At 44.8% G+C, this 27,862-nt stretch overlaps 1 protein-coding gene across 3 annotated transcripts in view; it reads left to right on the top strand.

The window, feature by feature from the left end:
• Positions 1-27,862, top strand: part of LOC117360582 (multifunctional protein ADE2) — a 186,157-nt gene that overhangs the window by 962 nt on the left and 157,333 nt on the right. The gene's annotated exons all lie outside the window — the stretch shown is intronic.

Below are 27,862 nucleotides of genomic sequence, written 5' to 3'. Positions count from 1 at the left end.
CAAAAAGGAGGAGTGATCTATTAAAAAAAAAAAAAGTCAATTATCGTTTGGACATTTTATCACACTTATTGTAAGTTTGAAAATGAATAAAGAATTAAAATAAAAAAAAAAAAAAAAGAAATATTTATATTAGGTCATTGGCTTGTTGGGAGCTCTTTGCCGCAGCCCGAGCTAAGATTTCATCTTAGGCTGCAGCTCACAGCTGTCACATTCAGAAAACCTTTCAGCTGCCTCCTGGCAGCAGCTTGCTTCTTGGGTTTGATGCTCATGGACCTGATAGGGGACGGGAAGGGATTTTCGATTTAACTGCCTTTTAAAGTTGTAATTTAAAGCGAGTTGCATTGAAATACAGGGTTTACAATCCTATATAAGAACAATTTTATATAGTGATGCTTAAATGTAGGCGCAACAAAGAAGCACTCTTATTGCCAATTCTGTAGTGACTTTAAAGCGTAAAGCTGCTTTGGCATGCTGAAATGTAGGTGCAACAGCTTAAGTCAGGTCGATGGCATAAGACGGTGTGCCTTGCAATGCAATCATCTGATACTATTCTTTAACATGCACCCAAAGCTGGAATACCCACTGGTACAGCCCATTTGCTGTTGTGCGCCATCCCCTCGATTCTGTATATGGCGCCCAAATCTGTGTGCATGTCCAAAATGTGCATGCCATTTAATTGAGTAATAAGCCCTTAACTATCAATACCTGGGTGCTAACCAATTAGTTAATTAACAATCATTAAAATTTGTGCACACATCTGGCTGCTGCACACTATTCTATAAGGCAGGGGTAGGGAACTCCAGTCCTCGAGAGCCGTATTCCAGTCGGGTTTTCAGGATTTCCCCAATGAATATGCATTGAAAGCAGTGCATGCAAATAGATCTCCTGCATCTTCTTTGGGGAAATCTTGAAAACCCAACTGGAATATGGCTCTCGAGGACCGGAGTTCCCTACCCCTGCTATAAGGTGTGATGCCTAACTCTACTAGTGCGTAACTCAAAAGGGAGCAGAGGCATGACTATAGGCACATCAGGGGCATTACAAAATAGTTATAGAATATGGCCTCAATGCACCTAATTCGGGAGCCAATATTCCACCAGGTTTCAGCAGGTGTAGAGATAGGCGTAGGGATTAACACTAAGCAGAATTCTATAAAGGGCATTTGTCCTTTTATAGAATTATTATTAGTACTGATTTTTTCCAGCACTGAATTCTGAGTGCCATTTATAGACTTTCCTCCCAAATGATTAGTGCCCCAAATATATAGAGTAGCCCCTGGCACACAAGCATTTAAATGTCGATTTGTGATGTCATTCACATACATAAGTAAGGGGAAAGTTCCCCTGGACTGGAAATTAGCTAATGTCGTTCCTCTGCATAAAAAGGGCTGCAGGGCGGCTGCGAATTATAGACCGGTGAGTCTCACATCAATAGTGTGCAAACTCATGGAAACACTAATTAAAAGCAAATTAGACATGATCTTGAATGAAGGGAATCTTCGGGATCCCAGTCAGCATGGATTCACCAAGGGAAGGTCCTGCCAATCTAATCTCATCAGCTTCTTTGACTGGGTAAAAAGAAAGTTGGACTTGGGAGAGTCTTTGGACGTCGTGTACCTGGACTTCAGTAAAGCTTTTGACAGTGTCCCACACCGCAGGCTGCTAAGCAAGATGGAATCGATGGGGTTAGGAGAGACACTAACTGCATTGATCAATGATTGGCTGAGTGGCAGACTTCAGAGGGTGGTGGTTAATGGTACCCTCTCTAAAACATCGGAGGTGACCAGTGGAGTGCCGCAGGGCTCGGTCCTGGGTCCACTCCTTTTCAATATATTCATAGGGGATCTGACTCAAGGGCTTCAAGGTAAAATAACACTATTCGCCGATGATGCCAAACTATGTAATATAGTAAGAGAATGCAGTTTACAGAATTATATGGCGCAGGACCTGCTTACATTGGAAAGTTGGTCCTCAACCTGGCAGCTAGGCTTCAATGCTAAGAAATGTAAGGTCATGCACCTCGGAAGCGGAAATCCATGCAGGACGTACTTCTTGAATGGAGAAACTTTAACTAGGACTTCAGCAGAACGAGATTTAGGAGTACCGTATTTTCACGCAGATAACGCGCACCCGTGTATAACGCGCACACGGGTATAGCGCGCAGAAACCACAATATTATGTATAAAAACTTTTGTATACCGCGCTCACGGGTATAACGCGCATGCTGCCCGACTGTCCTTTCGCCCGCCCCGACTCTCCTCTGGCCACCCCGACTCTCCTTTCGCCCGCCCCGACTCTCCTCTGGCCACCCCGACTCTCCTTTCGCCCTCCCCGACTCTCCGTGCGCTGTCCCGACTCTCCGTTTACCCGCCCTGCCCTGCCCCCCCCCCCCCCCGGCAGGACCACTCGCACCCCCACCCCGAAGGACCGCCGACTCCCCGACAATATCGGGCCAGAAGGGAGCCCAAACCCTCCTGGCCACGGCGACCCCCTACCCCCACCCCGCACTACATTACGGGCAGGAGGGATCCCAGGCCCTCCTGCCCTCGACGCAAACCCCCCTCCCTCCAACGACCGCCCCCCCCCCCCAAGAACCTCCGACCGCCCCCTCATAAATGCTTTTATTAGAAGCTTATGGCTTGCCCACTAAATATCCTCCCTTCTGGAAGACACAGCAGAGAGTCTAATAAGAGCCCACGAGATACAAAAGTTTTTCTATATAGTTCCCACCCCGCCCGACGCCCGATTCACCCCCCCCAGCAGGACCGCTCGCACCCCCACCCCGAACGACCGCTCGCACGCACTCCCACCCGCACCCGCGATCGGAGCAAGAGGGAGCCCAAGCCCTCTTGCCCGGCCGACTCCCCGACAATATCGGGCCAGGAGGGAGCCCAAACCCTCCTGGCCACGGCGACCCCCTACCCCCACCCCGCACTACATTACGGGCAGGAGGGATCCCAGGCCCTCCTGCCCTCGACGCAAACCCCCCTCCCTCCAACGACCGCCCCCCCCAAGAACCTCCGACCGCCCCCCCAGCCGACCCGCGACCCCCCTGGCCGACCCCCACGACACCCCCACCCCCCTTCCCCGTACCTTTGGTAGTTGGCCGGACAGACGGGAGCCAAACCCGCCTGTCCGGCAGGCAGCCAACGACGGAATGAGGCCGGATTGGCCCATCCGTCCCAAAGCTCCGCCTACTGGTGGGGCCTAAGGCGCGTGGGCCAATCAGAATAGGCCCTGGAGCCTTAGGTCCCACCTGGGGGTGCGGCCTGAGGCACATGGTCGGGTTGGGCCCATGTGCCTCAGGCCACGCCCCCAGGTGGGACCTAAGGCTCCAGGGCCTATTCTGATTGGCCCACGCGCCTTAGGCCCCACCAGTAGGCGGAGCTTTGGGACGGATGGGCCAATCCGGCCTCATTCCGTCGTTGGCTGCCTGCCGGACAGGCGGGTTTGGCTCCCGTCTGTCCGGCCAACTACCAAAGGTACGGGGAAGGGGGGAGGGGGTGTCGTGGGGGGCGGCTGGGGGGGCGGTCGGAGGTTCTTGGGGGGGCGGTCGTTGGAGGGAGGGAGGGGGGTTTGCGTCGAGGGCAGGAGGGCCTGGGATCCCTCCTGCCCGTAATGTAGTGCGGGGTGGGGGTAGGGGGTCGCCGTGGCCAGGAGGGTTTGGGCTCCCTCCTGGCCCGATATTGTCGGGGAGTCGGCCGGGCAAGAGGGCTTGGGCTCCCTCTTGCTCCGATCGCGGGTGCGGGTGGGAGCGCGTGCGAGCGGTCGTTCGGGGTGGGGGTGCGAGCGGTCCTGCTGGGGGGGGGTGAATCGGGCGTCGGGCGGGGTGGGAACTATGTAGAAAAACTTTTATATACCGCGCTCACGCGTATAACGCGCGAGGGGTATGCGCGGTAGGTAAAAACGCGTATAACGCGCGTGTTATATGCGTGAAAATACGGTAATCATCAGTGCAGACATGAAAACTGCCAATCAAGTGGAGAAGGCTTCATCTAAGGCAAGGCAGATATTAGGTTGTATCAATAGAAGTTTCATCAGCCGAAAGCCTGAAGTCATAATGCCGTTGTACAGGGCCATGGTGAGACCTCATCTGGAGTACTGTGTGCAATTCTGGAGGCCACATTACAGTAAAGATGTGCGCAGAATTGAATCGGTTCAGTGGACGGCCACCAGGATGATCTCGGGGCTCAAGGGTCTCTCGTACGAAGAGAGACTGAACAAATTGCAGCTCTACACTCTCGAGGAACGTAGGGAGAGGGGAGACATGATCGAAACATTTAAGTACCTCACGGGACATGTCGAAGTGGAAGATGATATTTTCTTTCTCAAGGGACCCTCAGCCACAAGAGGGCACCCGCTCAAACTCAGGGGAGAAAAATTTCATGGCGACACCAGAAAGTATTTCTTCACAGAGAGAGTGGTTGATCATTGGAACAAGCTTCCAGTGCAGGTGATCGAGGCAGACAGCGTGCCAGACTTTAAGAATAAATGGGATACCCATGTGGGATCCCTACGAGGGTCAAGATAAGGAAATTGGGTCATTAGGGCATAGACAGGGGGTGGGTAAGCAGAGTGGGCAGACTTGATGGGCTGTAGCCCTTTTCTGCCGTCATCTTCTATGTTTCTAGGTGCATCTATTCTGTACTACCTAAATACCCGCTCGGTGAGAAACAAAGCACACATAATAAATGATTGGATACTACAAACAAAACCTGATCTCCTGTTTCTGACAGAAACATGGATGATCTCTGACAATGACACTATCATGAAAGAAATCCTTCCCCAGGGATACAAAATCATTCCACTATCTAGAAACTGGAAAAAAGGAGGAGGACTAGCGATCATCCTAAAAGACCACTTCGACTACATCAAGACAGACTCCAAATCGTCTGAAAACCTTGAAATACTAACCTGCAAAATTACCAACGCACAGTTAGAAGAATCTCTAATTACAACTTTATTCTATATCCCACCCAAAAAATGGGCAAACGCTAAAGAGGAATTCGCCGAATTCCTTACCTTATCCACCCTAAAAGGATCATACAACCTGCTTCTGGGAGACATAAACACACATCTAGAACAACAGACAAAACCAGAAATATCCGAAATCGCCAACTTCCTAATATTACTAGACTTTCCAAACCCAGACACAGAAATAACCCATGAAAAAGGACACAAACTAGACTTAATCACCTTCTCCCACAAAGAAACAACAGACCCCAAAATACAATACTACCCAGGACCCTGGGAAAAATGCGTCTGGTCAGACCACTTCATTGGCAAGTTCAATCTACACTGGCTAAAACAGAACACACAACAAAAACTCAAAAACGTAAATACGAACACAATAACCAGCCGGGGCATTATTAACCCAACAGAATTCTGGACCCACTATGAATTACATCCCATAACTAATGATAATCAGGATTTCCCTACAAGATGGGAAACTTACAGCAAAGAACTCCTAGACCAAATAGCACCATATAAAACATACAAAAAGAAAAATAGACCACCAAACAAATGGTTTGACTGTGAACTATTAACCACCAAACAGGAACTAAGAAAATTGGAGAGAATCTGGCAAAAAACAAACAATGAGTTAGACAAGACAAACTGGAAACAAAAAATGAAAACATACAAAAATCTGATCAAAGAAAAACGCACTAAGCATTATGCAAAAAAAATTGGTACTTCAAAAATAAACAGCAAAGAATTGATCAAACTAGTAAAAACAATAACCGATACAACACAAATACTGAAAAAGGACAATGAACCCACTCCATCGGCACAAACCCTAGCCAACTTCTTTCAAAATAAAATCGCTAACTTAAGAGCAACTCTACCCACTACCATAACAAATGCTCTTCAATACCTCGAACCTCACGACCAAGACACCAGAGTAGACATGATATGGGACCCCCTCGAATATCCAAATTGGCATCAGTTCCTAAATCTCTTCAACAAATACACCAAATCTAACTGTCTACTTGATGCATGTCCCTCTAAAATCATGACAGTTGCCCCTCTAGAATTTAAAAAGGAACTATTTGAATGGCTAACATCCGCCCTCACAAGCGGAACACTAAACAAAAAACTGGGACACATACTAATCACTCCAATCCCCAAAGATCAGAAAACCTCTTCAGCTCTGACATCCAATTTCAGACCCATAGCAAGCATTCCCCTTTTCACAAAGATACAAGAAGGATTGGTCAACCTTCAACTAGTAAACTACCTGGACAAATTTAACATCCTTAGTGAACACCAATCAGGATTCAGGAAAGGATACAACACAGAAACTGTCTTAGCCTCCTTACTAAACCACCTTTATGATCTCTTTAGCAAAGGCAAAAGCGCACTAATTCTACAATTAGACCTCAGCAGCGCGTTCGACTTGATAGACCATGAAATCATGTTACTGTGCCTTGAAGTAATGGGAATTTCCGGAAAGGCAAAGAAATGGTTCCAAGAATTTCTATCAAACAGATCCTACCGAGTAATCAGCAATGGAAATTATTCCAAACCAAGGAAAAACCCATCAGGCGTGCCTCAAGGTTCCCCCCTATCGCCCACACTTTTCAACATCTATATCGCCTCCTTAGGCCACCTCCTACAAAAACTAAACTTAATACACTACATTTACGCAGACGACATATCCATTCTAATCCCCTTAAATGACATCACAAAAGAAATTGTAGACAATCTCTCAAACGTAATGACCGAAATCGATAAATGGACCACCAATTTCAAACTAAAACTAAACGCAGAAAAAACAAAAGTCTTTCTGGCCAGTCCTAATGACAAAATTACGAGAACATCGATAAAAATAAACAATCACGAATACCCAATTTCTAATAACATAAAAATACTTGGTATCACTCTAGACACACACCTAACTATGACTGACCACACAAACTCACTAGTGAAAAAATGTTTTTACACACTATGGAGACTAAGGTCCATAAAAAAATACTTTGACCCAACATCATTCAGGTTGCTGGTACATGCACTGATCTTATCCATTCTTGACTACTGCAACATCATCTACCTGGGCATCCCACAAAAAACAATAAAAAAACTGAGATTAATACAAAACACCGCCGTTCGACTAATCTTCGGACTAAGAAAAAACGACCACATCAGCCCCTACTATAAAAAGCTGCACTGGCTTCCAATTGAAGCGCGAATACTATTCAAATTTGCTTGCACCTGTTTCAAGCAAGTCTGGGGACTAGCACCTTCATACCTACAAACTCACTTCATCCTACACAACCCCACACGAGCGACCAGAAACAAAAAATATTTGCATACCCAAAGATTACGGGCTGCAGATACAAATCATTCCTGGATAGAACCTTTATGTTCCAAGTGAACAGACAGCAAGTCTGGCTGAAAAACCACATAAACGAACCCAACCTGTCTTACAGTGCATTCCGCAAATCGATCAAAACCGCCCTATTCGAAAAAAAATTCACTGACTAAAATCGTCCCCTCCCGCACTAGGACTCCCCTCCCTTTAAACGCCTTTCTTTCTTTCTCTCAACATGCCCCTCATGTAATTAGATATTCGCTATCCATAGTACTCCAATTCAAATGGAAGTTCTAAAGAAATACTCAGTTACTCATTACCCATTGAACCCCAATCTGCAACTTTCCCCTCTTCACTATTGTATTATATTTAGACTCATTGTACGATACTGTATTTAGACTTATGTATGGTGTTGTCTTTAGACTTATTGTATTGTATTATATTTAGACTCATTGTATTATATTGTACTGTGTTGTATACACTCATTGTATTGTATTGTATTGTATTGTTTTGTCTTGTATTGTATGTTGACTTATTGTATTGTATTGTGACCTTGTTATTCGCTGAATGTCCAGCCTTCTTACAGTGTAAACCGCCTAGAAGTCACCTGACTATGGCGGTATAGAAAAATAAAGTTATTATTATTATTATTATTATTACATTAGTGCACATAATTGGCATCTAAATTTAGGCATCCTTTATAGAAGTGCCCTTATGCATATCTGTATCTGAAGAATTGGAGGATTGACTTGCCCAAGATCACAAGGAGCCTCAGTGCAATTTGAACTGGGCTTTCCAGATTCTCACTCAGCCTATTACTCTAACCATTATTCTACTCCTTCTCCAGGTGTATGCCTAGTAGGGCAGTTGCTGTCTGTGGTGAATCAGCTTAGCAGGGTTTTAAAAAGGTTTGGCTATTTTCCTAAAAGAGAAGTCCATAGGCTATTATTGAGATGGTTTGAGAAAATCCGCTGCTTATTCCTAGGATCAATAGCATAAAAATCTGTTCTACTACTTGGGATCTTGCCAGGTACTTGGGACCTGGATTGGCCACTTTTGGAAACGATACTGGGCTTGATGGACCTTCAGTCTGTCCTAGCATGTTCTTATAGTGCTCCTCTTACATTGTGAACTTTTGTACTCTTCTTAACAGTCTGAAGAATAAATCTTTGCCATGTTACCTTTTCTCCTTAAAAGATACATCTTTGGACCCAAACCCAGAGGGTGAAACTCTTTAACCAACTAAAGTGTCCCTTTACTCAGTATCATAGTTGTAGTTTGCATAGTTAATGGGAGGATAAAGAAGTCATATTGGCAGTAGGCAGAGAGGGATCAGTTCAGCTTCAGCAGTCATGTGCCTATCCTAAGGTACCCCTATGGAGTTTATTTTCATGCAGCTTAGAGTTGGCATGTGTAAATATGTGCTTATGGAGTGGAGATGTGGCCTAGTGGTAGAACTGCTGCCTCTGCACCCTGAAGTTGTGAGCTTAATGCCAGCCTACTCCTTGTGACTCTGGACAAGTCACTTAGACCCATATTCTATAAATAGTGCCTTAAGTTAGGCACCTAGCTTAAATTGAAAACGCTATTTAAAATTTTTTAAAATGGGAATATGTTGAAAAAACCTAAAAAGGAAAAAAATACCTTTTTTATTGGACTAATTTAATTTGATTAACTTTCAAAAGTAACTCCTTCTTCCTCAGATCAGAAATAAGCAAAAGTTGGCAAAATCAGTATATATAAGGGAAACATGAAAGCATTTCGGTGGTAGTTGGAGACAAAGGTGACAAAGCAGTTTGAATTTCTTTGTAGTGGGAAAGAAAGCCAAATGCCAAAAGCTAAAATGTAGGCACCTACTGATGCCTTAACAAAATGGCCCCTGCATCGTGCTTTTGGAGGTGCTTTACGATGCCTACCTCCACTGTAAGTGTGGCTAACGCCGGAAATGGCATTAGGCATCATAAAGCACCTCTGTTGATGCAATTCATGTGAAAGTTAGGTACCAGAAATATAGGCCTTGAAAACCCTGGCCTTCATTTCTGGCGCTTACCTTTTCCAAAGCCAGACTTCTATATTTATTTATTTATTTATTTTCAAATTTACATACCCAGAAAGTTTGTTAGACAGGACATTACTATTTCAAATGTATAAAGCATTTTACACCTTGAAATTCCTTACAACAAAATAAAATAAAATAAATTTTAACTAACAAAACTCAAATCCTCAATAATTGGGATCCAAGATTTCACATAAGCGAGAAATTAAGGAAAATTATAATTCTATTAGAATATGCTATATACATAGTGCTGAGGTAGGACTAACATATTAAACTATAGAGCACTTGATTTTCCATCTTCCATTCGGGACAGGGCCAAAAAAGCGGTTAACTGTTGAGGTTCAAAGAAAACATATTTAACTGAGTGGTGGCAAATAATACACTTACAAGGATGTCTCAAGTAAAATGTAGCCCTCAATAAGATGACCCCAGGTCTCAAAAGAAGAAATTCTCGGTGACGTTTTTAAATCTCTCTAGAAAGGTCAGGAAACATTTGAATTTTACATCCAAGAAAATCCTTCTGTTTATTTTTAAAGAAAAGCCTCAATAACCATGCTTTATCTATCGAGAGAGCTACTGTTAATATCAAAGTGGAAGGATTTACCATATCCTTATCAGATGTTTCCAATATTTCAGATACATTCAGTTGTGCTTGACCTGGTTTTAACTGTGCTTGAGGCCCATTTTTATTTGGTAGATAATACACCTGAGAAAATAGGGCTAAAGTTTCTTCTGGAACTTGTAGTACTTCTACCAAATATCTCTTAAGCATCTCCCTAGGAGTTACCATTGGTAATCTAGGAAAATTAATAAGTCTCAAGTTATTATTTCGAGAATTGTTCTCAAGCATTTCTAATTTCCTTCTAAGATTCACATTATCCTTAACAAGGGTCTCTTGTAGTTGTTTAGACGCTATTAAATCTTGATCTAGCTTTTGAATAGAAGATTTTGAACTCATCTGATCTTTTAAATCCTTAAGCTCCTTAGTGTGCTGTATCAATTTATTCTCTGTATATTGGAAGTTGGGGCTAATAATCTTAGAAAAGTTAGCAACTAAATCCCATAGAAAGTCCAAAGTCACCTGAGAAGGCTTCTCCCATGGTGGAAACTTTTGTTTTGTGTAGAGGTGCTCACCCTCTGAAGAGTTTCGCTGGTCGTGTTCCATCTGGGTCAGTCCACCTCCCGTTACTGAACCAACTCCAGCTTCTTCCCCAGATACTGTCTGAAAAGGTGATTCTGCTTCCATGCTCTCTGTTGTGATATCCACTGCCTCAGGAGCGAGAACCTCCCCCAGCTTTGGGGTTTCCTCGCCACTCGGAGAGCTGGTAGACTGGGGTTGTGGGGGAGGTACTTGGATGTCTGGACTTAGAGTAGTATCCGGCCCAAGAAAGGCAGCCCTGGTCTCGCCCAAATCTGGCGCCTTCAGCGGGCTGACATCAGATGCCAACGTCGTTACAGCTCCCTGCATTCTCCGCATAAGCTCATCAATGTTGACAAGAGTCGGCACCATGGAGCGCTGCGAGGCGCCAGCAATGCTCCTGCCTCTCCTCTTTGGCATCGGAGAAGAAATCGGGCCGCAAACGCCTCCAAGAAGGAAAAAGGAAAGGAAGAGCTAAGCAGTTTAAGTGCCTACTTCTCAGCACGTCTTAGCCGTGGCCATCTTTGATTCCAAAATATAACTAGAACCAAGACATCTCAATATATGAATCAAATAGTGAAACTTAAAAAAGAATGTTGAGAATGTAAAATAATACAATTTTTCACATACACTCAGATTTGTGTAATCCGACCAAGAGCCGTGGCTCCTATAGCCGAACCCACCATCCCATCACTGTGTATGACTTTGCTATACAAAAAAGTGGTGAGGCTGTGTGCTCTATTGATTATTAACTTTGTTCTCAATGGCAATAAGAGGAAAAACCACTCCACTTAGCTTTAAGATGTGTTAGCAGGTCCCGACATGGACCATGTTTCGAGGATCTGTTTCAAGGAACCCAAAGGAGAAATGCAAAACTTCAAATGCCAGAGAAATAGTTGCTATGTGATTCGGACAACAACTCGTGTTCATAAGTTGAAACGGTCTCTTCTAATTGTTCATCTTTGATTCCAGCCAGACTTCTATAAACAGACCGCCGCTTGATTGACACGTGATCGGTAGCTGATTTTAAGGTAGCCACTGATAATGGCATCATTTATAGAATCCGGGCCTTAGTCCCTCCATTGCCCCAGGTTCCAAGGTTAGATTGTGAGCCTGTTGGGACAGATAAGGAAAATACTTAAGAGTACATGATTAGTAGATAGGGACAGATTTTTCAAATTATGGGGAACCACAAGTACAAGGGGGCACTCGGAGAAATTGAAAGGGGACAGATTTAGAACAAACGCTAGGAAGTTCTTTTTCACCCAGAGGGTGGTGGATACATGGAACGCACTTCCGGAGGCTGTGATAGGCAGAAACACGTTACAGGGCTTCAAAGAAGGTTTGGATAGGTTCCTAGAGGACAAAGGGATTAAGGGGTACAGATAGGAGTAGAGGCAGGTTATAGGGATAGGAGTAAGAGGTAAGTTATAGAAATAGTCAGGGATCACTGCTCAGGCAATAGGCCTGAGGGGCCGCCACGGGAGCGGACCGGTGGGTGAGATGGGCCTCTGGTCTGCCTCAGCGGAGGCAACTTCTTATGTTCTTATGTTCTTATATACTATTCAGTGTATTGTAAACCACTTTGGGTGAATTTCTTCATGACAAAAATGGATAATAAATCTAAATAATAATAAAAAAATATATTTGATAAAATATGCAGGTATATGCGTACATCAGAACTCTGCTTCTGCACTGACATACTACACCTCCGGGAACACATCTACATGCTATGGGATACAAATTCCATAAGACAAAAGTCATTTTCACACCTAATTTTGGTGTGAACGTGTATGCCTGCCAAAAGCTGGTGTAAATGCGCATGCCTAAGTAGTGGAGGAGTGGCCTTATGGTTAGAGCAGCTGCCTCAACACCCTAAGGTTGTGAGTTCAATTCCCACTGCAGCTCCTTGTGACTCTGGGCATGCATTTAACACTCCATTGTCACAGCTATAAAATAAGTACCTGTCTAAAACAGGTAAACCTTTTACTGTCAGGCACAGAAATGGGAGTATTCTGTAACTCTGTACCTAAATCCTTGGGCCACACCCTTGCTGGGGTTGAATGCTGTAAAACGTAGGTATGCAGTTTATTGAACTGAGCATAGATCATGTATAAGTGTAACTCCACATTAATACCACTTGGAGCTTTCTAAGGTCAATTTTGATAGTTATTGTCAAATAGTTTATGTGCATAAGTGACCCTGTTCTCTACTGCATTCTCAATTGTCCACTCTAATTTGGGGGCATGTGTATAAGTACGCACCATTCTGTCAGAGTATACTACTTAGGGTTACCATATGGCTACAGAAAAAGGAGGACGGATTGAGACATCTGGGTTTTACTTCCATTGATGTAATTCCATTGGTGTAATTCTAGATCGAGCCCTTACCATGAAAAATCAGGTTGATTTGTTGGTTCGAAAGGGTTTCTATACTCTAAGGAAGCTAAACTATTAGAGCATATTTTGATATTGATTCCTTTCAACTGTTAGTCTAATTATTGGTACTTAGCTTGATTATTGTAACATCGTCCATCTTGCTGGAGCTCAAAAAATTCTTCAAAGACTGATTTCTACCGTCAACTGCATTGACTTCCCGTTAGCACGGATTAAATTTAAATTCATCTGTATTTGTTTTAAAGGCATTAACAGGTCTAATCCCGGAGTATCTTATGGAATCTTTCATCATTACAAATTCTAAACATTTTAGAAAATCTCACTCACTATTCTTTTTTCCTTCTGTAAAGGGATGCAAATATAAGAAATTCCAGGAACGACTGTTGTCCTTCCAGGCAGCCTCATGGATTAGGGATCTGACTCACATATTCACACTTTCAAATTCGTATCAACAGTTTTGACATGCTTTAAAGACACATCTTTTTATAGAATCTTTTGGAAATTAGATATTGGTTGTTTATTCATTTGTATTGCTGATCTCTGTGAAACGCATAGAACTTAACGGTATTTGCAGTATACAAGTGAGTTTTTATGTTATGTTATGTACAATTTTATAAAAGGCTTTTCCAAGCTTTACAAGTGAAAATACTTTTAGCAAATTTGACTCCACCTGTGCGGTAGTAGTATTATATGTTGACAGAGGAGCATTATGATGGGAAAGCTCTGTGGTGATTTTCTGCTGGCTCAAGGTGGTTAACAGACATCCAGGAAAACCTGGACATGTCCTCTTTTTCAGGGACTGTCCAGGTGCCCAGACGGACTGTCTTGGTGTAGCCGGCTCTCCCAACTCCCCCCCTGGGCCTTGCCCCTGTAATAGAATCTTTGGGCAGCCGGCAATAGCAACAGGTTAAACCTGCTGCTGCCGGCCTTCCCCAAAAGCCACCTTTCTGCTGGTCCCACCTACATAGGAACAGGAAGTCGCTGCAGAGAGGTGGCTTCTGGGGTAGGCCAGCAGCAGCATGCTCTCCTCATTTCTATTACCAGCTGCCTGAAGATTCAATTACAGCGGCCGGCCCGAGGAAGAGGTAGGTAGGGAAATTGGGAGAAAGAGAGCAGTATCAGAAAGGTGAGGGGGTTAGAGAAATAGTATGGAGGAGGGCTTGAGAATAGCATGAAGAAAAGGGAGGAAGGAAGGGCTGGAGAAACAACATGGATAAAGGGAGGGAGAGGGGCTAGAAAAACAGCATAAAGGAAGGGAGGGAGGGGGAACTGGAAAAAATGGCATGGAGGGAGGGAGAAACAGCATGGAAGGAGGAAGGAAAGGCTGGAGAAACAGCATGGGTGAAGGGAAGGAGGGAGAGGGGCTGGAAAAACAGCATAAAAGAAGGGAGGGGGGAGCATGGAGGGAGGAAGGGTGTGCTAGAGAAGCATTATGGAAAGGAGAAAATGCTAGAGAAAAGAGCATAGAGTAGGGTAATATTGGATGGAAGGGAAGAGACAGAAACACCAGGAGAGGGAATTGGAAGGAGAGAGAGGAGCACCTGTGGTGGAGGGTTGGAAGAAGAGAGAGAGAGAGAGAGAGGGAAAGAAAAAAAAGAAGCAACCACAGGAGAGGAAGGGTTGGAAGGAGAGAGACAGAAAGAAGCACCCATGGGTGAGGAGGGTTGAAGGGAGGGAGAGAGAGAGAGAAGCACTGAAAGGGGACAAAGGATGGGATGGGGGACCAAGGAAATTGGTGGAGTATGGGTGGGGCTATGGGTGGACATGAATGTGGCTGTGAGTAGAGTATGGGCGGGGTTATGTGTCCCCCCTTTTTTTTTTTTTTTTGTCTTCACAAATATGGTAACCCTATGACTAGTGCTTATTCAGTGGCACAAGAAACAAGCCTTCTGCTGTTTCAGAGCTTTCCATACCCTCTTCCCCATTTGCTGCAGGAACCTTGCTAAGACAGTGTCTGAAAGTTTTGCTGTTAGTCACTGTTTTCACACATGTGCAATCAAATATGTCTGACACTGCTTTTTAGGTTGTAAGGCTTTAAAAGTCTTTTCTATACACAAATGCAGATACTTTGGCTCATTTCCACTGGCTGAGCTGGAAGGATGCTATTTTTTATGTATACATGGACAGAGCTGGCATTTTAACTCCTCTTCAAAGTTTACTTGAATAAATTTAAGAATTTAGAGAAGCGTGGTACAAAGATGCAATGGAGTATCAAGAATGTAGTACTTAAAGGTATAGAAACCCCTCCTGATGAAATCATCATGGTAAGGGCAGATGAAGAATCAGGTTGGACCACATTTAAAAGTAAAGAGGCCCTTTTACTAAACTGTGTTAAGCAATAAAGCACGGTTAACATGGAAAAAGAGGCTTACCACAAAATGTGTTTAAATGTTTTTGGTAATTTGCCTGTCAACACATGCTAATCATGCACTATTGTGTTTTTTTTACATTTTTTAGGAAGGGGGCTTGTCATGGGCAGGGAATGGGCATGGAAGTGTTATCTAGCTCAGTGATTCCCAACCCTGTCCTGGAGGAACACCAGGCCAATCGGGTTTTCAGGCTAGCCCTAATGAATATGCATGAGAGAGATTTGCATATGATGGAAGTGATAGGCATGCAAATTTGCTTCATGCATATTCATTAGGGCTAGCCTGAAAACCCAGTTGGCCTGGTGTTCCTCCAGGACAGGGTTGGGAACCACTGATCTAGCTAACATGTTATTATATTAGCACATAGGTTTGGACAAGTTCCTGGAGGAAAAATCCATAGTCTGCTATTGAGACAGACATGGGGGAAGCCACTGCTTGCTCTGGGATCGGTAACATAGAATGTTTCTAAGATTTGGGATTCTGTTAGGTACTTGTGACCTGGATTGGCCTCTGTTGGAAACAGGAAACTGGGCTAGATGAACCATTGGTCTCACCCAATATGGCTATTCTTATCTTCTTAACTGGATAATGCTGACTTAAATAAGGGGTATTATGTGCAACTGCATTAATATTTTTGCATGTATGACATGCTCATGGAAAAACTTGTGTGGGATCTAAAAAAAGATAAAAGACCAATTTTCAAAACATGCTAGAAATGGACTTAGCGCATGTGAAAGTCCCACATTAAAACATGCTAAACCCATTTCTTAGCACATGTAGTGCAGTGGTTAAAGCTACAGCCTCAGCACCCTGAGGTGGGTTCAAACCCATGCTGCTCCTTGTGACCTTGACCAAGTCACTTAATCCCCCCATTTCCCCAGGTATGTTAGATAGATTGTGAGCCCGCCGGGACAGACAGGGAAAATTCTTGAGTACCTGAATAAATTCACATAAACCGTTTTGAGCATCCTTGGGAGAAGGGTATAAAAAATTTAATAAATAAATAAAGGACCCCTAAATAATTTTGGGCTTCTATTACTAAGCTGAAGGATGTACTGAGAATGGAGTCAGTTCAGCGAATAGCCACTAGGATGGTCTCGGGACTCAGGGATCTCCCATATGAAGAACATCTAAGTAAGTTGAAGCTATACTCTCTCGAGGAACGCAGAGAGAGGGGAGACATGATAGAGACGTTCAAATATGTTACTGGCCATATTGAGGTGGAAGAAGATATCTTTTTCCTTACAGGACCCACGGCAACAAGAGGGCATCCGTTAAAAATCAAGGGTGGGAGATTTCACTGTGACATTAGGAAGTATTTTTTCACCGAAAGGGTGGTTAATCGTTGGAATGATCTTCCACTTCAGGTAGTTGTGGCCAGCAACGTGCTTGATTTTTAAGAAAAAATGGGATAAACATGTGGGTTCACTTCGAGGAAGTGCTTAGGGGGGAGGGTTCTTCGAGTGGGCAGACTTGTTGGGCCGATGGCCCTTTTCTGCCGTCATATTCTATGTTTCTAAGTGCTAGCGTGCACTTACCGCAGCTTTAAAGGGCTTACTGTGGGATGTGCTGTAGCATCCTGTAGTAAAATACCAATGTATACGTGCAAACCACACACTAAAATTTTTTTTCTTTTTCTTTGAGGAGTATGTCTGGGGGGTGGGGCGGGCAGGCAGGGCAGAGAGTCGGTGTAAATGTGAACCATTTAGCACAGCTAACTGATTAGCACAGGATTAGCATATAAACCCTTAGAGCCCGATTCTGTATAAAGCACCTAAAAATTAGGCGCCGACTAGTGCATCACTAAGCGTAATTCTATAAGTTTTAGGGCACACTTTATGGAATTGTGCTTAGTGCCAGCTAAGCGGCCTTGGGCATCGCTAGATGTCTTAACATTAGGCGCACCCTATTTAGGACAGGGTTTTCTTGGCCCCAATGTATGTACTAAATTCAGAGCAGGCGTCTACATGCAAAACATGCCCATGATCGCCTCCTAACCACTTTGTGATAGGCGCGTTGGACAAAACAGATGGTGATAATGGCTCACATGCTAAGTTTTAGTAATGGCTGCATGTTAATGTCAGCATTAACACATGGCCCTTAATTTGGAAAATCGGCCATTTTCTAGCTGTGTTAAAAAGGGCATTAGTGCGCAGGAAAGGGCAGGCTAAGGCCACTTTTTACTGCAGCATAGTAAAAGGATCTCTTGGCATGGCATGATCTGGAAATGTGGCCACCGCATATAAAATACTTCAATGTCAAAAAATTCCTGAAGGAGTACTAATATAAATCCAAACACCTTGAACTCCTATCAACATGTTGTCCGATTGCAACAAAGCCAGGGATAGTCACATGGGATCTCTTAGAGCAGTGGTTCTCGACCCTGTCCTGAGGACCACCAGCCAGTCAGGTTTTTGGGATAGCCCTAATGAATATGCATGGAGCAGATTTGCATGCCTATCACCTCCATTAAGTGCAAATCTCTCATGCATATTCATTAGGGCTAGCCCTAAAACCCGTTTGCCTGGTGGTCCTCCAGGACAGGGTTGAGAATCACTGTCTTAGAGAGAGGAAGAGATAATGGTTACTGCGGATGGGCAGACTGGATGGGCCATTTGGCCTTTATCTGCCATCATGTTTCTGCGTAAATGAATGGGCACTGGACCACAATGAAATGTTTATTAAAACTCTTAATATATCCCTTAGGCTACAAATAAGATCAAAGTGGTTTACAATATAATCATAAATAATGAACTCCATTAAAAATAGGAAAGAAAAGAAAAAGAGGGAAAAAACCCCAAGGTTAAAAATATACTTACTTTACATTGCAAATTATGACAAAGGATTTCAGTTAGCTGAACACGGGAAAGCTAGTCCAAAGTAATGGGCTTTTAAGGGCTCCTTTTACAAAGGTGAGTTAGGGCCATAATGCGTGGAATAGCGCAGGCTAAATTGCTGTGCGCGCTAGCTGCTACTGCCTCCTTTTAAGCAGGCGGTAATTTTTCAGCTAGCGCGCGCTAATCTTATGTGTGCGCTAAAAACGCTAGCGCATCTTAGTAAAAGGAGCCCTAAATGCCTTTTAAAGTTTATTAAGAATTCTTCTTTCCTCAGCTCTAATAGTAAACTGTTCCATAAAACTGGAACCAGTCAAATTGAGATCAAGATGGCGTCGGGAGCGGACGCCTGAGCGAGCTCTCCGCTCGTTTGTACTTGAATCTGTGTCGGTGCCTCTTACCCGGTGGTGTTATGGGGAAGAGGAAGGGAGTCGCCCGCGCAGTTCCTCCGGCGGCTGAACCCCTTCAACGGCTGATTCAATCTACCATAACGAGCGCTTTTGCTCGCATGGGTGAGGCGACCCCAGTTACTTCGGGAGGGAACCCGGATCTCTTGGCGAACCTCAGCGCAGAGAGTCGGACTACTTTGAGTCCGGACCAGAGGCTGGTTCCTCCCCAGCCCGGAAGTACACAAGTGCAGGGACTGCTTGGAGCCCGACAGCCCCGAGAGGGAGAAAGTGACTCCAGCATTGGAGGGACATCCCTATCAAGCCTTTCAATGGAAGGAGGAGATGGGAGCCATCAAGAAATTTCCTGCACTTTGGAAGAAGAGGTGAGAGGTGCCTCGGGAGGGAATGCTATCAGTTTTGGGGAGATGAAGAAACCAGATAAGATAGATATGGAGGCGCTATGGCAGGCCATATCAGTCATGGACTCCAATCTCAAATTGACTTTATCTACAATTAAAACAGATTATGGAACTGTTTTCTCCAAAGTGGAGCAACAAGGGGTGCTTCTTACTAAGGTTAATGAAAGGTTGGAGAAACAGGAAAATAATTTGAATGAAGTAAAGAAGGTTCAGGTGGAATTGGTTAAAGAGAGATCTTATGTTTCCCGTAAGATGGAAAATTTCGAAAACCAACTGAGGAAAAATAATTTAAGATTTTTGAATTTTCCTAAATGTCCTATTATTTCACCAGTTGAGATGGCTAGGAAATATTTTCGAGAGACTTTAGCCATTCCACCAGAAAACTTGCCTCCAATTGTTAGAGCTTACTACTTGAATTTAAAAACAACACAAGGGGAATCCACACCTATAGAAACCCCAGTGGATAAAGTAGTGGACTTGAATCTGTCTTCATTTCTGGAAAATTCCCTTGAGGTTGTCACTCAAAGAACTACCATGTTGTTGACTTTAGCCTTGGAGAGTGACAGGGAATTTATTCTTCGTATGTATTTTCGACATATAAATGATAAGTTTTTGGGTTCTAATGTTCGAGTTTTTCCTGATTTAGCTCAGATAACCCAGAGACGTAGGAAGGAGTTCTTGTCCTTGAGGTCAAGGACCCTGGCTCTGGGGGCTACTTTTCTTGTTAAATTTCCTGCAAAATGTTATGTATCTTTTCAAAATAAGAATTTTCTTTTTTTCGAGCCCAAACAACTTTTGGAATTTATTGGATCAAAGGAGAAAACGGTAACCATGACTAGTAATGTATGACTTGCCAGCTGGTTGTAACTTGGGAATCTAATGCCGTGACCTTGTTTAGTTGATTTGTTACTAATGTTTTGGAAGTTTATTTCCTTTCTTGATCTTTAAATTGTGGTTTAAATTGTGGACTAAATAAGACATAATGTTTTTCCTAAATAAGTTTTGTTGAAATATTTTTTCTGGATCTTTTGCATTGTATAATGTAATGCTTGTATTAAAATGGAAAATCTTATAAATAAATAAATTAAAAAAAACAAAACTGGAACCAAATAAAAAATGCTCCATTCTGAGTTGATGCCAAATGAGCCTTAGAAATATGGGGTAAAGCTACTCGATTATCGTCCAATGATATTAATAATCGATGGGGAGCACAAAATAACACCAAAGTCAAAAAAGATATGGAGTGAACTTCACTAACTTTGGAAGTGAATACTGCTCAGATAGTCTACATGCGAGACAATCCCTGAATTGCAAATGCTTAAATTACATCGCTAGTTTTCTCTCTCTTTGATGATTAAAACGTGCCACCACAAAGTGCTACTCACTGTATCTCATATTCTAAATTCAGTGTCTCTCGATGTCCATTCATATACAATAGTTTATCAGTGCCAATGTGAAAATTGTAATTCTTAAGTTCAAATGAGATTGAAATTGAAAAGCACTATATAAAAAAGCAGTGCTTAAAGGTTGCAAACTTTTCTGTTGCCGGCTTCCAGTGAAATGTCTGACAAGAGCCTCGTTTTGGTGTCTGCTTCAGAAACTTTAAAGCTCAGGCATACGATATGATTCAATAATTCACAAGTTATAAAGATCACAGGCTTTTCAATTTCAATCTCATTTGAGCTTAAGAATTACAATTTTCACATTGGCACTAATAAACTATGGGCTCCTTTTATCAAGCTGCGGTAGGGGTTTAACATGCGGAATACCGCGCGTTAAACCGCCTGCCGCGCTAGTCGCTAATACCTCCATTGGCGAGGCATTAGTTTTTTTGGCTTGCCGCAGGGGTTAGTACGTGATGAAATGTCCGACGCGCTAACCCCGCTAGTGCACCTTGATAAAAGGAGCCCTATGATTTATGAATGGACACAATTTAGAATATGAGATACAGTGAGTAGTTTTGGCATTTGTGTGCGCTAAGCACATGATATTTATTTTGTAAAATTTGGGGGGAGTGGGCGTGTTAGAGGCAGAGAATGGGTGTGGAAGAGCTATTAAGCTAGCACATTAACAGTACTGATGAGCTAACTGGTTAGCATACCCATAATATGGGAGCCCTTAGCACCTCCACGTTAATTTTTTTTTAAACAGCCGTGATGCACATGGAACTCAATGAAAGGGACATTGATTATGGGCAGACTTTAAATCCTTCAAAAAATCATTAAAGACTTGTCTATTTGTGAGAGCTTTCGTTACCTGATTGTTTTAAACTAGTAGATAACAGAGGAAGTGACATCACAAAGAAAATGGCAGCCTAAAACCGAGGCTCCGTCTTATACTCCAAACAGCCTCGATGCCCCTCATGTCGGCGGTGGCTTTTCATCTTTTTATTGGGTGCTGGTGACGGCTGAACTCTCTGGGCTTCCTGGGGGCCGAATGTCTAGAAAAAGGGTTTGAAGATGGATAGGTGACAGATCAACGGCTCATTGGTGTGCATGTGGATCCTGAGTTTACATTTCTCCTGCCTGCGTGAGGTGAAAGAGAAGCAGACCTCATGTAGAAGGCGCTGGATAAGCACGGTGAAGGTTTCTGGGGGTTAAAGCAACTTGGTATGTGGCAAGCTGGGCAGTGAGTGGTAGGAGAAGGGACAGTTGAAAAGGAACACACTGCAGAATGTCACATTCCAAAACACATACAGAGCTTTAAAGTCACAGGCAGCGCTGGCATGAGGAAATCCTACACTGATGAGATGTCACTCTGAGCATTTGTCTTATACAGTGGTGCCTCGCACAGCGAACGCCTCGCACAGCGAACGCTGCGCACAACGAACTTTATGTCTTGATTCGTACAACGGACTTCGTTTCACACAACGAAGTCCGGGGTTCCTGCGGGGTTGGATCGCAGCGGGGTTGGTCGAGCCACGAGGGTAGTCTCCTTCTCCTTACCTGCCCTGTCGCAGCACACAGCCGAACGGAAATCTTCCCGATGTCAGCGCTGACGTCGGAGGGAGGGCTTAAGCAAAGCCCTCCCTTCCTCCGACGTCAGCGCTGACATCAGGAAGACTTCCGTTCGGCTGTGTGCGGCTGCGGCAGGGCAGGTAGGAAGAAGGCAATGGCGAACGAAAGAGGGGGGAGGGGCGGTCCGCCCCGAAGAATGTGCACAGCTGGTCAGGTCCCCCGATCGACCGACAACAGGCCCGGCCGACAAACCTCCCTGCCCTGTAGCCGCGAATCTAAATTACCTCTTACAGCAGCTTCAATAATCCAGCTGCTGTAAGAAGGTAATTTAGATTCGCGGCTACAGGACAGGGAGATTTGTCCGACCGGGCCTGTTCTGTTGTCGGTCGGGTGCAAAAGCGCCACAAAGGTGGAGGCAGGGAGGGAGGAAAGGTGGAGTGGAGAAGAAAAGACGCTTAAGGGGGGAGAAGGCCGCTGAAAGCACATGTTGGAGCAGGGGATGAGAGGGAGGGAGAGAAGGGGAAATATTGGACAAGGGCAGAAGGGATGCTAAATCATAGGGTGACAGGCAGAGAGAACAACAGGAAAAAGAGTGGAAGCAATCTTGAACCCTGAGGGTGAGGGCAGAGAGAGGTGGTGAGATGATTGATCATGGGGAGAGGGACAAAAGGGAATAGAGATGGGATAGGAAGATAGTGGAAATAAAAGGACAGGGAGATGTATGTTTTTAGATGTATCTAAATAAAAATAATAACAAAAAATTTATCTTTTTTATGTCATCTTAGCATATTTTATGCTGCAGAACGAATTATTTTTTTTTACATGTATTCCTATGGGAAAACGCGTTTCACATAACGAACGTTTCACATAACAAACTTGCTCCTGGAACCAATTAAGTTCGTTGTGTGAGGCACCACTGTATAATTAGCTGGCTGAAATTTAGAAATAGTAATAATCCACTATTTTCCTCTGATCACATAAATTGATATTCCTGTTCTCTTCTACTCAATGAGAGAAAGTGTATACATAAGGGATTGAAAAAGCAGATTGAGGAAGTGACGTCACCAAGAAGATGGCAGCCTAAAACTAAGGCTCCTGGTGTCCTTCCCTTCTTGATTCGCCATCGTGAAGTGGCTGCACGTTAGACCGCTGCTCTGTGGATTCGGACGGAGGAGAGTGAAAGTTGCTGGGCTCGGTGGTGTGTGGACTCTAGCCCTGATCTGCTTTTCTACTATAGCCCTGACCTGCTTTTCTACAGTGCGTGACCTTGATTCGTATGTGAGACCCCAGAAACTAGCAGAGCTTCTGCAGTATGTGGACTCTTAACCCTGGCCTGCTTTTCTACCAGTGAGTGGCTTTGATTCGTGTGTGAGACCCATGCAGACCAGCAGAGTTTCTGAGGTGTGAGGTCAGTAGCCTTGACCTGCTTTTCTATCAGTGCGTGGCCTGATTTACTTCGTCTGTTGCTGGAGCGTCCCATTGCTGCTGCGGAGGATCCTGATGGGAGAACTGGCAGGCTGAGAAATTCTTTGCCTTATCCGCCTTGATAGAGGCACTCAAGGCCATTGCCATGCTTGGCTGACGGATGCGAAGGATGTTTACGAGAAGAAAGTTGGACAGCTATGGGTTTGTAGGAAAGAAGCAGGGGGGTTTCAAAAGAACTGGGAGCAAGCCCGCTGCAGCTGGCCAAGATGGTGGTGTTGCAGGCCGCTTTGGGGAGCGGCGTGGATCTTCAGGATCGGTCAGGTGGTGGTGGGCAGGGGAGCACCATAGAGGCCCCGGACTCCCTGAGAGATTTGCTGCTGGACATTCATAAAGAAATGCAGTCCTTGCGCCATGATGTTACCAAGGTAGTAACAGATTTAAAACAAGACCTGGGGGAGCTTATGAAAAGACAGGATGAGGTAGAAGCACATGTTAACACCATGACTGAGGACATTATAGAAGTGCAGCAGGCAGTGGCTGGAGTGCGTGTGGAGGATTTGGCGCTGTTGGACAAGTTGGAAGATCTGGAGAACAGATCCCAGAGGTGTAATCTTCGAATCCGGGGGGTGCCGGAAGAAAGTGTTTATCAGGATGCTCGCAAGACAGCTTTGGACATCTGTGTGGACATTCTCGCTGGTGCTCTAGTCGGTGGGGGGACGGGTGCCGGAAATAGAAATAGAACGAGCGTATTGGGCTTTGGGGCGTCCTAAATCTTACTTGCCTCATGACATTGTTTTGTGCCTGAGCAGCTTTCGGGTGAAGGAGGAAGTATTTCATGCAGTGCAGAAGGATTATAAATGGAATAATTTGCGGGTGGACATTTATCAGGATGTGGCAGCTATAACTTTGCGAAAGCAGAGGGATTTGCAAGCAGTGACCACCTATCTATACAGAGAGGGCTTTCGATATCGATGGCTTTTTCCATTCGCCTTGGCACTGATAGTGGGGAGTGTGACGAAACGAGTTCGTACGTGGAGGCTTGGTCGGTGCTACAAAAACTAGGTGCTCCTAACCTTCCTGAGAGGGGATCTGCTGAGAGAGAGAGGAGGAGAGAGCTGGATGGCGGAGACAGACCAGAGGAGTGACGGCGCAGAGTGGTGTGAACAATGAGCCTCGGAGATAATCCATGCGAGTGGGTTGCTGACTCCACTGGACTAATCTGTTGGATTGGATGCTTTTGTTATTCAGAGGCTGTAGGGTTTTATAATGGGAGGTGGGCGGTGTGTGTGTGTTGGGTGAATGTGTTTTGGGAGGGTAGGAGGATTGGTCGAGAAGTTTGTGTACTGAGGGGATATGGGTGGAGGGTCAGGTGGTCTGGGTGGTCTGTTGCTGTTTGGTTGGGGAGTCTATTATGGGGGGCTGTGGTGTGGTTGTGGCTGGGTAAGTGCTGAGGGGAGGGACAGAGGTTCTGTTGGAGAGGGTTGTTTATGGGGGTTCCGGGTGGAGTGTATGGCATATATTGTTGGAGTGGTGGAGTGTGGGCTGGGGTGGTAGAGTTGCTCCTTCCTCAAGGGATCTTGAGATCTGTTTAAATGGTCTCGAGATGTAGTTTTGGATTGGGGATGGGGAGGGGGGTGTTGGAGGGGGGAGGAGGAGGAAGATGGGGGGTGGGGGATGGGTTGGGAGCTGGGATGAGGGGAAGGGGATATGGTACTCTCTGCCCTGCTTTGGTAATGGATGGTTGGCTGATGGTCTGGTGGGGCCTGGTCAGGGGCTGAGGTGACTGGGTCCTGTGGATATTGATGGTGGAATGTGGAGTGGTTAGTAATAGTGGATCCTGGTTAACTTTGTAACTTGGAATGTGGGGGGGGGGGGGATAAATTCCCCCATTAAGCGTTCAAAAATTTTACAACACTTACAGCATCATAAGGTGGATGTGGCTTTTCTCTAGGAGTCTCATTTGTCTGATCTTGAACATATGAAATTGAAGCAATGGTGGGTGGAGGAGTGTGTTGCGGTTTCTGCATTGGGGAAACAAAGGGGTGTAGCGATTCTGTTCCGTAAGGGTATCCTAGATAACTTACAAATTTTGGCTAAAGATGGGGAGGGCAGATATGTGCTATGTCGAGGGGTGATCGCGCCGCAGGACATAGGATTTTGCTGTGTCTATGCTCCTAATGAAAATGATTTGGAATTTTATGCTAAATTGACCCATTTGTTGTTGTCCTATGCCCAGGTCTCCCTGATTGTAGGGGGAGACTTTAATGCTGTTTGTGATTCTAGTTTGGATTGCACGGGACCGGGGGGGTGCCCTGCGTCCAGCAAGGGAAAGGGAGCTCCAAAAATTTAGTGATAACCTGGAATTAATTGACTCCTGGAGGGTATTGCATGGCACTGAGAGGGATTATACTCATATGTTCTGGGCGCACAATACACAGTCTCGCATAGATTATATTTGGATGACAGAACAGGTGTTTTGAAAGCTGAAGTGGGCTGAGATAGGTCCTTATACAATTTCTGATCATGCCTGGGTTCAAGTTATTTGGCAAGAAGGAGGGAGGCCTCTGGGGAAGTGGCGCTGGGTATTTCCGCTTGCATTGTATAGAGATTCGAACTACAGTGGTACCTTGGATTACGAGCATAATCTGTTCCAGGAGCATGCTCATAATCCAAAATGCTTGTTTATCAAAGCGAGTTTCCCCATAGGAAATAATGGAAACTCGCTTTGATACGTTCACAGCCCCGATAACCGGCATCGCTCCCCCCCCCCCCCCCCCCCGCTCGCAAAGACCGGAGGTGTCAGGTCAAAAGCGCGCCGGGACAAAGACGCGCTTTGTCTATGAACCGAAGCCGGAAGCTGGAAGATCTTCTAGGTACACGAGCTATGCCTGCGTGCCGGTGCCGGTGCTGGTGCTAGATGGGGAGGTGGATAAATTTAAGTTGTACTGGCGGGGGGGGGGGGGGGCCGGTTCGCGCGGTGGGGGGGGTGCCAGTTGGAGCGAGGGGGCCTTTGCGAGTGGGGGGGAAGCGATGCCGGTTATCGGGGGGGTGCTCGCAAATCGAGTCAACACTCGGTTTGCGAGTCAAAAGTTTGCTGAGTGTTTTGCTCGTCTTGCAAAGCACTCGCAAACAGGGTTACTCGCAAACCGAGGTTTGACTGTATAGGGAACGGTTGTTGAAAACATGGAATGAATACAAACGACATAATGCTCACACAGAAGGGGACCCCATCTTATTTTGGGAAGCTGCGAAAGCGGTGTTGAGGGGGGATACCCTTAGTTATAGTAGGGAAATTCTGCTTTTAGAGAAGGATGTTGCTAAGGCCCGGAGGCGGTATGGCCAGATTGGTGAACTCATGCACAAACAAGAGTTGTTTGAATATCAAGTGGACCTTAATTCCCTACTACATCGCTTATAAGTACCAGCTTTATAGACACGGGAATAAGGGGGGGGGGGTGGAAAACTACTGGCCCGACTGGTTTCTACCAGGATGGGTTCACATAGGGTTCAGGCTCTTGAGGAATGAGTAGGGGAAGAGAGTTACAACTGACTCGGAGATCGGAGATATATTTTTTCGCTATTTTAAGAATCTTTATGCCTCCCCGTCGGAGGCGGGTGTAATGGCGGGGCCCTATTTGGATAGGATAGCGTTGCCTCGTATCTCTGAGACAGACAGGAAGCATTTGAATACACCAATAACGCCGGAGGAAGTGTATTGGGCAATAGGGAATAGTCCTTTGTTGAAGGTGCCGGGTGAGGATGGCATGCGCATTGAATTTTATAAGCTCTTAGGTGAGGAGATCATTCAGCCACTTGCTCAGATGTTTACTGTCATGGTTGGCGCAGAGGCTTTACCGGAGGGTATGAACATGGCACGCATCTTGCTGTTGCCTAAACCGCATAAAGACCCTGAACAAGCAGGTTCCTTTCAACCTATTTCCTTATTGAATACGGAGGTTAAATTGTTAGCTAAAATCATGGCAAAGCGGATGGCTGCTGTGCTTCTCTCCCTTATACACGAAGCTCAGGTGGGATTTGTGAAAAGGCAAACTATAGCTAAAAATGTAAGAAAATTGTTGCTGTCTTTGGAACAGTGGGCGGCGAGCAATTTCTCATCTGTGCTGGTTAGTTTTGATGCCGAAAAGGCGTTTGACAGGGTGAAGTGGGATTTTCTTTATGATACTTTAGCGGCCTATGGTTTTGATGATTTTTTTGTATCGGCGGTGCAAACATTGTATGCTTTTCCACAGACTAGAATAGTGTTGAAAGATTTAGAAACGGACAGGTTCCTGATTTCTAGGAGGACGAGACAGGGTTGCCCCTTATCGCCATTGTTGTTTGTGCTTACATTGGACCCCCTAATTCGGGATATTTATGCAATGCCATCTATAAGGGGAATTGACATTGGAGCTACCTCTTTTAAGTTATCGGCCTTTGCAGATGATATTTTAGTACATCTTACAGATCCTTTGCCTTCTTTGACAGCCTTACTGGACTTGATAAAAGAATATGGTGAATATGCAGGGTTTCGCTTAAATGCGGATAAATTGGAGGCATTAGCATCCTCT

The sequence above is a fragment of the Geotrypetes seraphini genome, chromosome 1, assembly GCF_902459505.1.
Source record: "Geotrypetes seraphini chromosome 1, aGeoSer1.1, whole genome shotgun sequence".
NCBI classification, from domain to species: domain Eukaryota; kingdom Metazoa; phylum Chordata; class Amphibia; order Gymnophiona; family Dermophiidae; genus Geotrypetes; species Geotrypetes seraphini.
This window is presented reverse-complemented; position numbering and strand designations above follow the sequence as displayed.